Genomic DNA, 16,548 nt, shown 5'->3' with positions numbered 1-16,548 from the left:
TACAGACAAGAGCAGCCCCTCAAGAAGCGATCTTGTCTCTTCCATGTTTCTGCTGAAATAAGTCTTTTCAATCTTAATTTTGGTTACACTTAGGCTTCCTCTTCTTTATGGATTAAATCCCAGAACTCTGTCTGAAACATGATGTGTGAATGCTGCAAGTAATCATGAGACAAATTGCGTCCACCTCAAGTGAGTTTTTATAATGGGTCAACCTAACCAAGGTCACGTAGAAGCCCACAGATGGACTGACCAGTGCAAAAAGCCAAGATTGGCAGGGAAGGCCAAGCTCAGGTGCAAAAAAGCTATTCTGCTTGATGTCATTCTTTGCTGAGACCTAGGATGAACTCTGTGTGTGTAGGTAATAACATACAAAACAAAGATTATTTAAACCACCAAATGGCTTGAAGCAAACAAAGACTTTGAGGATACAAGTTGCTTTAAAAATACAGCTGTGCCTTCAACATAAATACAAATCAACTCCAACAATTACCCCTTGCATCTGTCTAGGCATATATTCTAATTTCAGGAGAGGTTGTAAGGGTTACTATTTTTTGGTTTGTTTGTTTTTCTCTTCAGCGAAATGATTGGGTGTTAAGCAAAAACATTGGAACAATACGCTTGTTACTGGAAAGCTACTTCATTATGAAAGTTCAGAGAAAGCTTAGCAAAGCGTTAGTGAAAGTGTAAAAAGAAACCAGGTAAAAATGTTTTTTTGCAGAGAAGGTAGCAAGTGCTTTTGGATTTCCTGTCTTGAGACGTGCTTTCAAGATCTTAAGTAGCGAAATCAAAGAAACTAAGAGAGGAAGCGCAACCATTTGGCAAGCACTTTAAGTATTTCTAACAGGTGTGCAGAAGGAACATGATCTTTGCTACACTTTTTGCAAGCTGCATTAGAACACAAAGTTCAGGACCTAAAGTAAACAAGATTTGTATGATTACGTTGTCTCATTTTCCCCTGGAAGTTTTGGAGCTATTCTATCCCTCTGCCTAATGTGGTTGAGTTTTTAAAGATACCAAAGTTCACCAGCATTTCATAAGAATCACCATATGAGCAGGGAAAAATATTCCTATAGCTAGTTGCCCATGTTGATCCTAGCAGAGGATCAACAACAGTTTGAGATGCGCTGCAGTCTCCCAGAAAGTGTGGTGAACCATGAGAAATGTTGGAAAACAAAGCAGGAGAAACTAAGGGTATGGGTCTGAGGGTATGTATATGGCTTCTGTTTTTCCAACAAGATTCTGTGTTCTGTTCTGTGTTGCTAATGAAGCCACTTTAAACCAGCTTTTCGTAACAGCTCACCAGTGTATACACTTGGGCTGGTGAGCAGGAGATGCAGGATGCACTTGGTCAAAAAGATCTCTGGAATACTTAAATCTATGCCTGGCAAAGTAACGTTTGGGGTGTGTGGTGTTGTGACTGAAAGTTTTCACAGCTTTCGTATACCATGAGTAAGTCTCATGGGTACTGCAACTGTTCTCAGCAGTTACATCTTCTGCTTATGAGGCTCTTCAGAAGTGCCTGCTGTTCTCTTCCTTTCTGTACCTCCCAGTAGTTTGGAGATTCTGATGTATATCCTATGCTGGCCTTATTACCATGCTTTAAATATTTAATACAAGTGATACTGTGAATACTTTTGCAAACTGCAAGATGAGAGCTAGTATATGATCACAGAAATTTCTGCTGGAGATTATTTGCACTATCTGAATGGCAGTTTCTCTAGAGCAACTGAGATTGTGCTAGAAGTACAGTAATCTTGGCTTAGAGGCAGAACAACTGTTTTCACCCAAATTAGCAGGACTGTTCCTGATGTTGCTTCATCTACCAGTAGACTTTGCTTCTGTATGATAGCAATGGGCAAAATTGTCTGTACCACAGCAGCTCAAAGGCAATTCTATCTCGCACGTTGGAGAGCCACAGTCAGTCATGGGGCTAAAGGTCCTTAGCTGCAACTGTATTTGAGCTCAGTACCTTTCCAAGCTGGAGTAGAGCCCTCTCTCCAAAAAGCAAACCATGTACTTGCTCCCCTGAGGAAAGAGCTGTTCTCTCCTCCTAACTGTTCTGTTACTATTTTAAGAAAGCAAAAATCCCATTTTTCTCCTCCTCCTCTGTGAAACAATGGGCCCTGCTTTCTCACAGCCTGTACCACCACTTTCCTACCTAAAACATATAACCCAAATACAGCTCACCAACCCTGTTCCCTAAAACTTCCTCCCCTATCTTCATACTACTTAATATCATCATCCCATTAGTTTTAAATAGTTGGTCTCTATAGTTACCTCTTATCTTTATTCCCTTAGCAATCCTGTTTATCCTGCAGTTGTAGACCCAGTTCTAGTTTGTGAGCCCTTGGAGGCCTCTATGCCTTTTCATGTACGTGTTTACAAGTTACTGCTGAGGGTCCAGCTGTAAGACTAAAGACTAAATCCAAAATTAACTAGATGTAACTGTTCCACATGGGAACACCTCTACTGATAAAGCCATCAAATTACAGGAAAAAATACAGATGTAGAACATAAGTCTTGTACCGCCAAGAGCAATTAATACTATTCAAACAATGGCTAAACCATCTGGATAACAAAACAAAGTTCACCATAGCCAAGAAAAAAACAATGCAGCAAACTATTTTAACTAAGTAGTGCTGTTCAGGCAGCCTTGTCTTGCCTCCTACCTCGGTAGCTGAAATGTAGTCTGGGATTTTGCCTGCTGCCGAAAGGCATGGGTATTGTGGGGGATCCTTCAAGGAAGAAGACGTGCTGCTGTACTAGCAGACCTGTGATGATAGTAGGGGTCTGCTATGTGAGGGTCTCAGGAAGGATAGCTGCTTATGTAGTGGGAGTCTGAGGAGCGAGCAAAAACTCAGGTACTTTCCAAAAAAGCAGGTTGTTCCCTTCTCTCACCTCTAGCTCTCTGCATACCATCATGAGGAGAAAGGGTCATGGGTAGAAAGAAATCAACAAAGAGCAGTTTCCACTCGAGAAATGTGGCTGTGTAGGTAACAAGTATATAAGCCCTTGTGATCAGTCCAACCACAGAAACATTGACAGGGAGAGACTTCTGGAAATCATCCTGTCATCAACACTGCGTCCAATTAGTTTTTTCTAGCCAAGTCCTTAAAATCTCTCACATGGAGATTTTCCATCTTCTGGATAACATGTTCTGGTGCTGTACAACTACTCTCCTTGTGAAGCTTTTCCTAGTATCCAGTCTTAATCTCCTGATCTGCAATTTGTGAATACTATTCTCATATTACCTGCCACTATTGGGATGGGAAGCCATATTCTTAACTTGGAAGACAAAGAATTAACTTGTAGGGGTACACTGTGGATCACTAGGAAGTAAGAACGAGGGTGAATAACATGCAACATCAAATTAATCACTAGTCATGCATATAATGTACATATATCTGGGAATCCCACCACTCTCCATCTGGATTCTAGAGTTAAACCAGGTTCCTGTGAGAAAGTAAATTCCACAGATCAACCACAGTTAGTGTGGTTTGACAGCAACTGAAGAGACAGCTTTCTTTTTACAGCTGTCATTTTAAAGCTGTATAGAAGTGAAAGCTGAAGTGACTGCCCGGCAGTCACTTTGAGTAGTAGTGGAGAAGCTGTGGAAGGATGGACAATCATCAGAAAATACTGTAAGAGAGATGGTAGGTAGGTAAGGACAATACACTGCAAGATGCTTTGAAGTTCACAGTTAAAATATTGGCTAGTGTAAGAATGGGTCAAATTACTTAACATGTGACTAATTTTAAGTACTGGCACTTACTTGCATATTGCTGAGGTTATGATAAGATTTAGAAAATAAAAATCTGTACGACACATTTTGCTGTTCTTCCTTTGCTAGTTTGTGAAGCTAGGAAAAGGGCTGTGATTAGAAGGTATAATTTGTTTCTCACAATCAAATAGCTTATCTATTCTTGTAGATCCTTCCTTGACTTTCCTTTGATTCCTCTTCAAAATACTTTCTTTCTGCCTTAAAACTTAAAATCTTTTTCATCCTTTTCTTTGAGGAGAAAAAAGATTCTTCTCTGTCCATTAAAGGACAATCTTTGAGAGTTTAGGGGAAACTGTCAGGCTTTTCCTGATTTCAGTGTCTGCCCTGGTCCAATGTTAACTTCACTAGCAGTGTCTATCTTTGCCCCTTGAGTTAGGGCTATGCTTTCTAGTCCATAAAAAAAAAAAAAAAAAAATCCCTATGAGTAGCCCCAGTCAGTGCTCAGAACTAGGATTAACCTGGACATAACAATCAAACGTAAACCTACACTACTGTCAGATACTAAGGTCTTGGGGAAGGAGTGAGGGAAGTCTATCTGGTATCTGTGAGCTTCTATCAGAAGCTTATAACTTGGCCAACCATGGAATGGAGTTCTGAAAACTTGTGGTAAAATGCTGGAATTCATACTTTTCTGCAAAAAATAAATAAATAAAAGACTAATAGTAATAATAATAAACAACTTCTATGAACTAAGCATGGAATATTTCCACCCAAATGGTTGAAAACTTGCAGAATTATAAGCAGTTGTAAATACATCTTGTGAGAAGTGATTAGCAAGCTTATTAATAGGTAGTATTACAAGCTTTGGCAGTAACCAATTTAGATTATGACTTATCTATTGTGTTGTGTATTTACTTGTTATAAAACTGGTTAAGTGAAAAAGGCAAAGGAGAATTGATTCTTGGGAGGTTTAAATCTTGCTTTCTGAAGTGCAGGATGCTTTTTGAAGAGTGATTGGTACATATTGGAAATGATTATGAAAACATCTGTTTCTCTAAGTCCACACCTGATATGATTAATCTCAGAATAGTAATAACAAGTGTCTGAAGTGTTAACCTTGAATTTCTCAGTGTTGACAGGCAAGAAGGGTTCTTGCCTTTTGGTTCATCATTCATGATAAAAAGTATGCCAGTCAAACTAGACCTTCACTGACAATTGCATAACTTCATAGAGTTGCTGCTGATGGAAAATAAGCAATTATCCTCCCATACACACGCTTCCTCCCCACCTTTTTTTTTTTTTGGGGGGGGGGTGGGGGGGAGGGTCTGGTTCTAATCAAGTACAGGGAAAAAAGCAAGTCTTTAGAACGTTTTAGACAGCATCTATAGAGTGACACCATAAAGATATCAAAACTCTTACACTAGCAAAGGAAGCTATTAACCTACCAGGATACAGAATTCATCAAGTATATTACCTGAATGTAACAGTGAAAGAAAATAAGATGGAATACCAGGTACTCTGAAATGTGGTGTTGATACTGATCTGGTGTTTTTGGAAATGTCCATGTCAAATGGTGCAATGGTAGAGGAAATAGTGAATGATTAAGTTTTAGATGTCACAAAAGTGATAGCACAGAGGCAAGACCAGGAACACAACTGGAAGTACAGGCTGCATTTTTCTGCCTAGGTAAATCAAGAAACAAGTGGGTGGTAAAGGATGTTTTTTTCCTGATGAACTCTGCAAATGTAATCTTACTGGTTCACATAACTACCCCGCACATAGTAATAGATCTAAGAAGAACTGTGTGCTTTGTGTACATCTCAAGCCTGCAGTTATGATTTCCAGTCCTGTAAGAACATGGACTTTTTGCATAGACTTTTTGTAATCTCTTGATTATACAGGCTAAGATTTGTTGTTTAGGAATTAAACTTTCAGTTGTAGAAGTGAAAACAGGATGTAAACTAGCACACATTCTGAAGCACAAAATGTGCTTACAATAAGGATCCCCTGTAGCACTATACACAGCTTTAGGCTAGAGAGAATCTTGATAAATGGAGCAGTAAGTTTCTCTTTCTCTTGCCAGTTTCTCTGTAGGGGGGGGAATCTTTGAGCGGTTATATACGATATCAGATGTAGTGGGTAAGAAAGGAGACGAGGAAGAGATGTTTATTGCAAGGTCTAAGTGTTCTTTTAGCTAAGTTTGCTAATTTCTAGCAGTATGCCAACTCTTTGTACTGTATTCAAATATTTATTAGTGTTACAACTGAGCCACAGATGTTCAGTTTGAAATTGGTATAAGGAAATTTTGGGCTGGAGTCAAAAAGCTTTCAGTTCACAAGTTTTAAGATAAGGAATAGTGGAGAATGAAGACAAAATTAGGCCAGCACTAAAGAGAGTATGCAAATCCCAGCATGCAAGCAATGCTCCAGGAATTACATGCAGAGCAGGAAATTACCTTTGAGCAGGGGGAGCTCAAAGAGCTTTAGTGAATTAATGAAAATGCATGTCGGAGAAGAATTTGGCCTCCTTGGCCTAGAGGTGGCTTTTGCCTGCCTACCTAGTCGTAATCTAGTGACGTGAAGTTGCAGAAGATGTAGTAGTGGTTATAAGACAGTGGGTTTTGCTTTTGGGGGGAGGAGATTATACTGTAAGGGTAGTCAAACACTGGATGGACCAAGTTACCCTGAGAAGTTGTGGAGTCTTCATCTGTGGAGATACTCAAAGCCAAGCTGGATATGGTCCTGGACAATCTGCTCTAGCTGACCCTGCTTGAGCAGGGGGACTGGACTAGGTGACCTCACAAGGTCAGCTCAACCTCAGCTATCCTCCAATTCTGCAGTACTGTAGAAACATGTCTCTCTGGCACTTTCCAAAATCAGATAAAGGGAAGTGAAGCATGTACCCTGAAGAACAATTTGCAGAAATGACAACTGGAGTTAGATAGGACTGTATGTGTTATTTTCTCTTAGATTTAGAGCTGCATAGACTATGAAGCTTTTCTGTAACTGCTTGGGTCTTAGCTATACATGTACACTTAACAAGATTTTTGCTCTGCTGTAGCCTTGGAGTTCTAAATTGTCATTTTAAGGTCTGGTGACTGTATGATTGAAGCAGTGTAAAAATGAAGCACTGCTCACTTGAAGAAATTGTATATATGCATAAATCCTTGAAGAGTAACCTCCTAGCTACATTGTGTGTTTGCTGTGGTGTTTGGCTGAATCTAAGACAAGATTTGAGGTCTTTAAATGGAAGTGAAGTGTGCAAGGGACTGGGTAGTGAAAATCCAACATGCTTAGTTGGGAAGAGAAGGGTAAAAGCTTGAGTCCACAGCCTTGGAGGACTTTCATGAACGCTTATTTTATGCACATACAAATCTTTTAGATTTCACTGGAGTACCTATGTAAAGCTAAATAAGTCTGCATGTGCACAAGTAAAATGTCTTCTGCTGATCCTGCAGGGACTCCGACTGCCTCTGTGAAGCATAACTCCTTGCAAGCCTCTATTACTGAGTTTAATCCTGTGTGTGTGTGTGTGCCTGCATTGTTATGTGACAGTGTTGCTTCCCTGTAAGCATTCCAAAGCATTAACCCGTTCTTGCAAATACGTTATTATTGACTGAATAGTAAGCAAATAGACATGTGGAAAAGCAAGCTGCAGATCTACTGGTTGACAGATCTAATAATCAGGAATTTTCAGTCATACTGCGATAAATATTGTGTGACTTCAGCGACAATACATTGATTTTATGCTGGTGCAAAGCCTAACTGTAGTGTATTTTATCAACATCACGAGCCATTGCTAACAGTACATCTTGCTAGAGTTGCACTGAAAAAGGTGAACAAATTTTAGTAATTGGGCCTTTACTTGAAATGTGAAGTACTTAACAGGTTGCTGGAACAAATTATATAAGAAAATGAAACTGAATTGTGTTTCTTCAAAATATTAACTGAGACTAACAAATGTTGAATGAAGAAATATTCCAGGATTCCATTGTCAGCAGCAGTTTAAAATGCATTCATCGCTAATTGTACGTGACAACCATACAAACAAGTAACCTCAGTTGAAACAGAGCTAGAAGATGGGTTATTGATTATGCTGACAGAAACATAACATTGGTTTTTCAATTGAATTCTGAGAATTTTGATTCTCCATGGTATTGCCATGCTAGTGTCAAAGTAAGGGTAGTTATTACATAAAAGTTGCAGAGCACTTCCCGTCCTCTAGATGTTAAAGAAGTGTTGTGTTAGCTTAAAACTCCAGGATGAACAATGAATGAACTTGTTTACCTTTTTGATTCCAAAGGACTTGAAGTAAGGAGAAAAACACAACAAAAGCCAAAGGCTATCATGGCATATTTTGTCATTTGGCAGTAGACATGACTAATAGCTGTGACCATGCTTTCAGTCTTTTTGTCCATATTCCCAGCTGCCTGCACTAATCATTAATTAAACCAAACATGCAGGCTGTATTTAGGACATCAATAGGGATAATTGAACCCTGAACAGAGATACTTAATTGTACCTTCATTCCTAAAACAAGTCTGTCCACTGGAAATGACACTGCTAACCAGGCTTTCCTTTTCTGTTTTCCCCCTTTTTTCTTTATCTGTTGAATATAAGCATGGTTTTTTTTGTTCATTTAATTAAAGTAGTGATACTTTATGAAAAGTATGGTTTGAAATGTAAAAGTAATTTTAAAGAACCAAATTTACAAACTTAAATAGTACTGGATTGGAAGGGTTGTTCAGGTTTTGTGTTCTTCTTTGTTGTTGTTGTAAATACTGAAATGTCTCATAATGCTTTGTTTGGCTTTTAAGTTTAACAAATAATGTTTTACTGACAAAACTTAAAACTTAAAACATATTCAATAGCTTACAAAAGCATAATGCTGAGCTGTATTAGAACTGCTTGTAACTGTATAATAAAGTGGGAAAGTCAAAGGTGCTAGTTCTTAAATTAACTACCTGAGCCATGTGATCTAGAAAAGCTTCCAAAGAATGAGGAGTATGTTTAATCTGTTAATGACCTGTTTGATCTCTCGTTACCAAAGCAGCATAATCTATGTAGATATATCAAGAGTTTATCTCTCAAATCCACTTAGTTTCATTCTCAATAACCTGGAAAAATTCTCCCTTACACTTTTAAAGCAAAATTTTAAGGCTGAGATTTTCAGAGCTCAGGTGCCCAATACCTACTAAATTCTAGTGGAAACAAATCAGGTTTTCATAAGAGGTTCAGCCCAATGTGATATTTTCCAAACGGCTTTGCATTTTCAACTTTACTTTGGCTGTAAGTTAAAACAGACCTCCTCAATTTATCTGTGTTGTATTTTCTGGCCACTCTGATTCTGATTTCCCTGTTCTCTCCCCCCTGCTATTCTGACAGTGGTGGGATCACATCCCTCATTATTCTAGGATTTTGTGTGGTGTTTTTGTGTGGCCTGTAATTGGCTGTGCACTTCCAGTAGATTTCTATGTATACATAGTTAGCATCGACTCTTTTGGTAGCACTGTGATTCAAAGTATTTATCTTTTTTTTCTTTTACTAGTTTCTCCCAAATTAGTTCATCTTTATAACTCATTATCAAATTACATCGTGCAAAGCTAGTTAAAAAGCCAGTCACTATTTCTTTAGATTATTTATTGAAAACAGATTCATTGCTTGTTGCTTTGGAGTTTTTTTTCTTATTTTTTAATGATCCTGCTAATCTGTTTTTAAATGCAGAAGATGCTGGCACATATGATAACCTTTAACTGTTAGTAAAGGTACTTGTGTTCTTATTTTACTTTCCTTTCAGTTCAACATCACTGGAAGCTTGTAGCTTTGCCATTTATGATCAAAAGAATGTAAAAACTTTCTAAATTATTTCCTGATGTTATCAGAGCTCAGGTCTGAAATTTGATATACTGCCATCATAATTGTGAGGTTTTTTCATCTGGGGAAATCAAAGGTTCCACGCCTCACTGACCCTCTCTGCCCAAACTTTTTCAAATTCATATGCCAATATAGGCCAGTGTGTATCTGAACAATGATTTGTTCTCAAATTATGATAAAAGACTGGAAGTTCCTATTCTTTCCCATCTACACAAGCAGTCTCATTTTAGTCCATCATACATCCTCCTTGCAAGAACTTTGAGACATTCGTCATGGAGGTTTTGATGTCTTCATTCTGGAGAAAGTTCGCTCAATGCGGAAAAATTGATAATCCCACACTCTTTTTCACAAGAAACTAGCACGAGATCCCTTACAAGAGCACACTTCTGGTGGAAATAAGGTGATAGGCCAGTAGTTTTTTCACATAGGTCTTTGTGAACAGTAACAACAGCTGCAGGTAGAACAGTATCCAACATTAGGACATGGCCATGGACAGAGATGGCTTCTGTTTACAACAGATCCTTCAGTGTCCCAGAAAATGTAGAAAGGGATGGTGGTAACAACTGTTTTCCTACCTTCTTCTTGACTGCACGAGGAAAAACCTGCATTTAACTCCTTTCCTGCTCTCAGTGACCTCATCTGCAAAGTGACAAGCAAACAGGAAGGAAGGGATGAGAATTGTCCTCAATATCCCCACATCCTTCATCAGTAATGCCTTGGTGCACTGTGACCACTGCCCTACCTTGTGTCTATTCTCAGTTGACAGGATGATTGCCATTTGCAGTAAAGTTCAGTAAACAGTAATGTATGCAGAGAATGTAATATTCTGTAGCTTTGCCCCCCTCATGGATGTCTTCCTACATGGTGCCCAGTTCTGTGAAGGGAGCTTGCCTTCAGCCCATCATTTGGGGCAACTGCATTGAATAGCAAAGTTCCCTGTTTCAAAAGAAAACAAATGAATATGTGTGCCTGTTTGTGTGGAGTTATCGCTTGCTTGTTTGCGGTCTCACACCAATTTGTGTTTGATACCTAAAACTCTCAGTTAAGAGATCCTCAACTGCAGAGCGCTGATCCATAGCTAAGATTAAGGTGCCTCAAAGTTGAAGAGTTGCTCAGATTTTGTTTGGGCCCATCTCGAATAAGTCCATGCTAATAGCAGTTTTCTGCCTTTCTTCTGCTGCCACTCCCCCAAAGCATTTACAATACTCGTTTACCTTGAGGCTTGGGAGGGAAGCAGTCTTTCCAGCCAAACTGCTATGTTAGCCTTTAATTGGTTGCTGGGAGGAGTCAGAGTTAAAACTTTTACTTTTTCCCTTGACTGATGACTGCCTGGTTTCTCTTCATTCTTTGTTTCCTGCTTATAATCCTGAACATGTGCTTTTGGATCCACTGAGCACCAAAGGTACATCGTGGGCTCTGAGGCCCATGCAGCAATGACTGTTTCTTCCCATTTCAGGAGCTAAAGACAATGGCAAAGCCTATATCAGGAGCCCAGCTGTTGGATTAATCTGCTTTTATCAAAATGTTTCTAGTCTATTTGTAGCAGAGAAAGTCTAAAAGAAGTAGAAATTGATCACTGGATTAGGAAGCTTGATAGGTTCTTTCTTTTCTCAAAACTTCCTTTCCCAAAAGCACAGGAGAGCTTTGGAAACTGCAGAAGTAACCCCTCCACACTTGCTAGAGGTCAGTCCTATCTGCAGCACAGCTATCACTTGTGCTGTTTCTATCTTCTTTCTTTTTTGGATATGCTGGATTGAGTGGAAATGATGGCAAAAACTCCTGCACTCCAAAGGAGCTAGCTCTTCCACTACCTCCAAAACTGCCTCAGTGAGCACGCCACTTTTGCTCCAGCCGACTCTTAGTAGCATGACAGGCAGGACCTTGCTATTGACAGGTACTCGGGCTTAATATAAGAAAGGAAATACCCCATTTAAAAAAATATATGTATATAGTAATGAAATTGGGGAAGCAGCTGAAAGAAACAAACAAACAAAAAAAAAAAGTTTCTAAGCGAAGGGGAAAAAAGTTCTTGTCCATTAGAAGATATTTTCAATTTTACCAGCAATTGCTTCTCTCTTTCTGATCATTGACCAGAGTATCTATAGCAAAAATCTATTGCCCACACCATCTTCTCCATCCCCCATGCCCAGTCACACCCAAAAGCAGTAAGTAGCAGCTATTAATTCCAGTCCTACACAGCCATGTTTGCCCAGATATGCTGCCTGCATTTCTGGTACTGGCCCTGGGATCTTTGCACTGAGTTCCAGTTCATAATGAAGATGTCTTCAGATCACTACCCTGCCTCTGCTTAAACAAGTGTGGTGCTTTTTTTGTTGTTTTTGTTTTTTTCCAATTTTAGGATCATTGATTGCTTCATCCCAAATCTGTCTTTGGAAATGTTATCAAGAGCATATTCATTCAGAAAAGGAAAAAAGCACCATGTATTGCAGCTAAATCTATTGGTCTCTGTAAACTTAGAGTGAACACAGGTAATTTGTAGTGATTGCTTTTTCATTTGGTTAAAGAGCCTGCTTACTGATATGTAATGCTTAAATATATGTATATGTGTATGTGTCAATTCTCAGTATGGAAGAGTGCCTAGAAAGTTCTATACTATACAAGCATTTTAACTAGGCTTCAAAAAATATACTTTCCCTTCAGCTGTGGGCCCACTGTAACCATGTTTGATCTCTTGGCATGAAACCACGTCTCTTATGGTTTAATTATTCTGTGAATGACTAACACTTCACCAGAAACTCTACTTAAGTGCAGAAGAATGGATGACCTTCAAACAAATTATCCTTCGTTATCTGAGAAGCTGGCTGGAAACAGCCGGACGCATTGCTGAGGTGGGCATTGTAGCACACTACACCGCGCTAGCACAGGCTTCCCCTTGGGCCAGCCCCATCAGTGTTATTGCAGCAAAGTATCTCTACATCGTTCTTTGTGAGAACAGAGGACTTCATAACCTGGTTACAAACCAGCTTACTTGCTGTGTTGGGGGGCGGGGGGGCAGTGCTCAGCAGCCTTTCAGAGTGGTTCTCCAGATGGTAGTTTTTGTGCCAAAAGGGAGGCTAAGCTCAGCTCCCAGGTTCCTGTTGACCTTCAGACTCACCAGGAAGTGGGAAATGCTGGATGCCCTACCAGTTCTGAGTACGACAGAAAGATGTGTCCTTAGTTGCCAAACGTTTGTTACCTTGCATTATCCTTAGCTACAAAGATTAAAAATTATCTTTAGCTGCTCATTGGTGGAATAGGCACATGGTTGTGGTGCTACAAAGGTGCCCATTAGCTTCTTACTGGTAAAAGTAGTGCTAGGGGAATCCCAAACAGGAAACAACCATTTCCGTGTTCAGGTGAGCTGCTCTCTTGCTCACAAAAGTGTAAATATGCTGTTATCATGATCTCTTGATGCTAACATTGCTTTCTGCGTGGGAGTGAACTAGGCTTTGCAGTACTGCAGGGAAATACATGTCTGGTCTGGAAAGGGAGGTAAAAGATGTCAGCAGTAGCTGCTACACAATTCAGAAAGCCTATTTCCTCAAAACCATCAATAACTTCGCATGCTAGCAGCTTTCTCTATTTTTTTTTTTGGTTTGTTTGTTTGTTTAAAAAAAAAAAAGCACATTTACCACTGACTATTGAAGAGTTCAAACCAGAGAGCTGCTGGATGAGAGGAAGTGAATCTGGCATCCTCTTCTCCTTGCAGTTCTGCTGAAGCCCCACGTTTCAGTGTGGTTCTGTTGCACTGCTGGACGTCACGATTCTGTGTTGGCACCACTATGTACAATGAATTACTCTGTTCCCTTCTTCAATGCTAACTGGCCAAACAGCTAATTAGCAGCAATACTGCTGAGTGAAGCAGTTCCATGTATAGTCTCTGCAGAGTTGACTTTGTCCTCAGAAAATAGTCCAGATTTTAAACGCACTAGGTAGGTGACTTAAGGCAACTGTTTTCCTAACTTAGTTCCTTCAGTTAGGTGATAAATTTGGGCCACTGTTGGTCACCTCAACAGGAGGCTGTTCTAACAGCATGGGACCTTACTGAACACCAGTACCTTTAGTGAAAAAAACAGGGAACAGTTACAATTCTGGGATCCTTCAACACTGGGCTTCCTGGTTACGAAACACAGAGGTATTGCAAAAGGTGTACTTGATAATAAACATATTAACTATCAAATGCATGCCCTGCAGCATGATGTTCTTTCCAATAAAACAGGCGGTAACAAAACCAGATTATGCTGGATAGGGAGCATTCAACAGACCAAACTGGATTTTGGCAGGGAGAACAACACAAACAGTAACGTGCCCCCTCTTGCTTTAGAAAAAATAAAAATAAAAATAAAAAATGGGGGGGGGAGGAAGCCAGAAAAAAAAATACATTAAATTTTTAATGACCATATACATCAGAACTTTGATCTTTATTCCAAGAAGAGGCACCCCAAGTCATTAATTGATATCTCAAAAGCAGGAGCGGGCATTGGTTTAATAATGACACAGACTTAGCTTAATAATGCTGTCTCCTCCTGGTTTTTGCTTAGTCTATACCTACCCACTTAGTCTACAGGATCCAAGAGCCTGTCTGATGCTTGCTGATAAGCAAAGACCCTTATGTTTTTTAAATGCATTCTAAGATACAGATGGTGATCCTCCATCTGTTGAGAAGGGATGTTCCATAGTGGTAGGGGCAGTATGGTTAAATTAGAGTGAACGTTTTTCAGCCCAGTTTGAAACCGACTGTCTTTATTAAGTAATGCCTGTCAAATTTGCGTTGCAGAGTTCCTATCAAGTATGAAATCAAAGAAAAAAAAATAGTAAATGTGAGGCCATTGTTTTTAGATGCATGCTTATTGTTCTAAAAATAAGCTTGGAAGTGCTTGTATGCACTCTGAAAGTCATATCTAAACACTGAGACCAAATGAAAGAAGCTGCAGAATACGCAGCAAAATAAATCCAAATACTTAGCAGGCAACAGAGTTGTGTGCTCGTACTACTATCACAGGTGAGGAGGGGGAAAGTGGGAACAAGGGTTCCTTGCAAAAATTTGCTTGAACTCAAGGGAGAGAAAAGCTGCTTGTGCACCAGCTGGGATTTCACAGCTCTCTGGTAAAAAGCATAGGATGGCAGAATGGAGGGATGGAGAGAAGAGAAGAGAAGTTTGTGGCCTTCTGAACGATGCAGATCATGGCTGGCACAGTGAGACAAATCAGTTGTATGGCAGTGCACTAGAAATATGCAATGCAGTGTATGTGCAGTCCATCTTGTATGTGGTCTAACAGATTTCCAGCTTGCAGATGAGTTGCATGTGCATGGTACAGCCACCAGGCTTAATGCAGCCTGCGCTTGAGAGGCACGGTCACAGAGGGCATGGCTGAGCCAGACTGAAGCAAGTACACAACCTGGCTCTAGTACCTCTAGCCAGAAGTGTTAGCAAAGGACAAAAAGGGAATTAATGTAAAATGACACATACTTTGCTTTAAAGAAAGATCAAAAGGGAAGAGGGGAACTCTCTGGTTTTAGAAATATTAGTTGTCACCAGCTAAGCCATTGCTCTAGCAAGTATAGAGCTCATGGGAATTAATGGAAAGATAAATATGCAGGTGTTACTGTTTCAAAGATCATGACCCTGTTCAAGTTAATGAAAGCTGAATGGCTCAGACTGCATCTGAAGAGTGAAAGTTTAAATGCCTTTATAGCTATATCTGAGATCTCATCCCAGATCACATAGTCACCTGATTAACCAACAACTTCTGGCAACCTAAAACAGTAACTTGCATAAAAAACACATAGTCCATTCAATAGGTTTGTTTCCATGCACACGAGTATATTGCATTTTCTGTAATCAAATATGCTATGAGGTTTTTTGTTGTTTACTTTTAAAGTGCTTTTTGCTCTGTGTCATTCTCCCCCTCCTCCTTCCCCCCCTTGGTATTTCCTACTGATTTTTACAAGATACATGCTGTGTTCCTGAAGATTTGTTCCTTTTGACTGGAAAATTAAAAAATGGCATGTGTCTTCCCTTTGCTTAGTTATGGGATGCATCTTGAGCAATGAATTGCAGGTCTCTTCCAGCCCTCACTTATCCTTACTTCCTAAGCAATTCTGAAATGATTATACCAAAGTTTGCTTTCAAGTAAAGAAGCTAATGGAGAGCTCTCTTCCCTGAGTCGGGGGGGGGGATTTTTTTTCCTTTTGGTTATGCATTCCACCTAAAGCTCTAAATGCTCCAAATTTGTACTGAGAGAGAAAGAGAGAGGAAAAAAAAAAAGTGGAAGGGTGGAAGGTGACTTAGCACAGCAACTGTCTCCATGACAAAAAGGACAGGAAAGATTCAATGGAAGGAAATTGAGGTATTGAAAAGAGTGGGATTACAGAAAAAGTTAAGTACTGTGTGTTTTAAGAATTCAGCCCTTAAATAACAGTTCTGTTTTAGATGGAAAGGATTCCTTTGGTAGTGGTCATTTTTTTCTTCCTTAACCTTTTGAAATATATTACATATCATATCTATTTTGTATGTATTCCAAAAAAAAAAGTATTCAAGTGAGATCTAGAGTATAAAACCAGGCTGCTGGTGCTGTTTATTACGTTAACCACAACTCAGGATTTTCTTTGGTACAATCTGTTACATAGCAATGTTCTCCCTAATCACTTTGGCCATTTTAGTAGCATCATGAACAGACTATGCATTCGTTTTTATTTCACTTGCATTCACATCTCTTTTGTTTCTTTCTTATCAGCAAATATCTATTCGTAGGTCCTGTCTTGTTTTTTTACATTTATCAGCATTAAAATGTATGTCACTCATTACCCCGGAGGTTGCACATAAATTAGTCACCTGCATCTCGCAGTTTTATTCTTTCTGGTTATTGCATCACCTAGAAATAAAATTTTCTTTTATAGCAGTTACCTGAATTTCTATGCCTTAACTATTTCTTTGTTCAACCAGACAATTTG

Source organism: Netta rufina (assembly GCF_964035555.1).
Source record: "Netta rufina genome assembly, chromosome: 6".
NCBI lineage: Eukaryota > Metazoa > Chordata > Aves > Anseriformes > Anatidae > Netta > Netta rufina.
The sequence above is the reverse complement of the archived record's forward strand: the minus strand, read 5'-3'. Positions refer to the sequence as shown.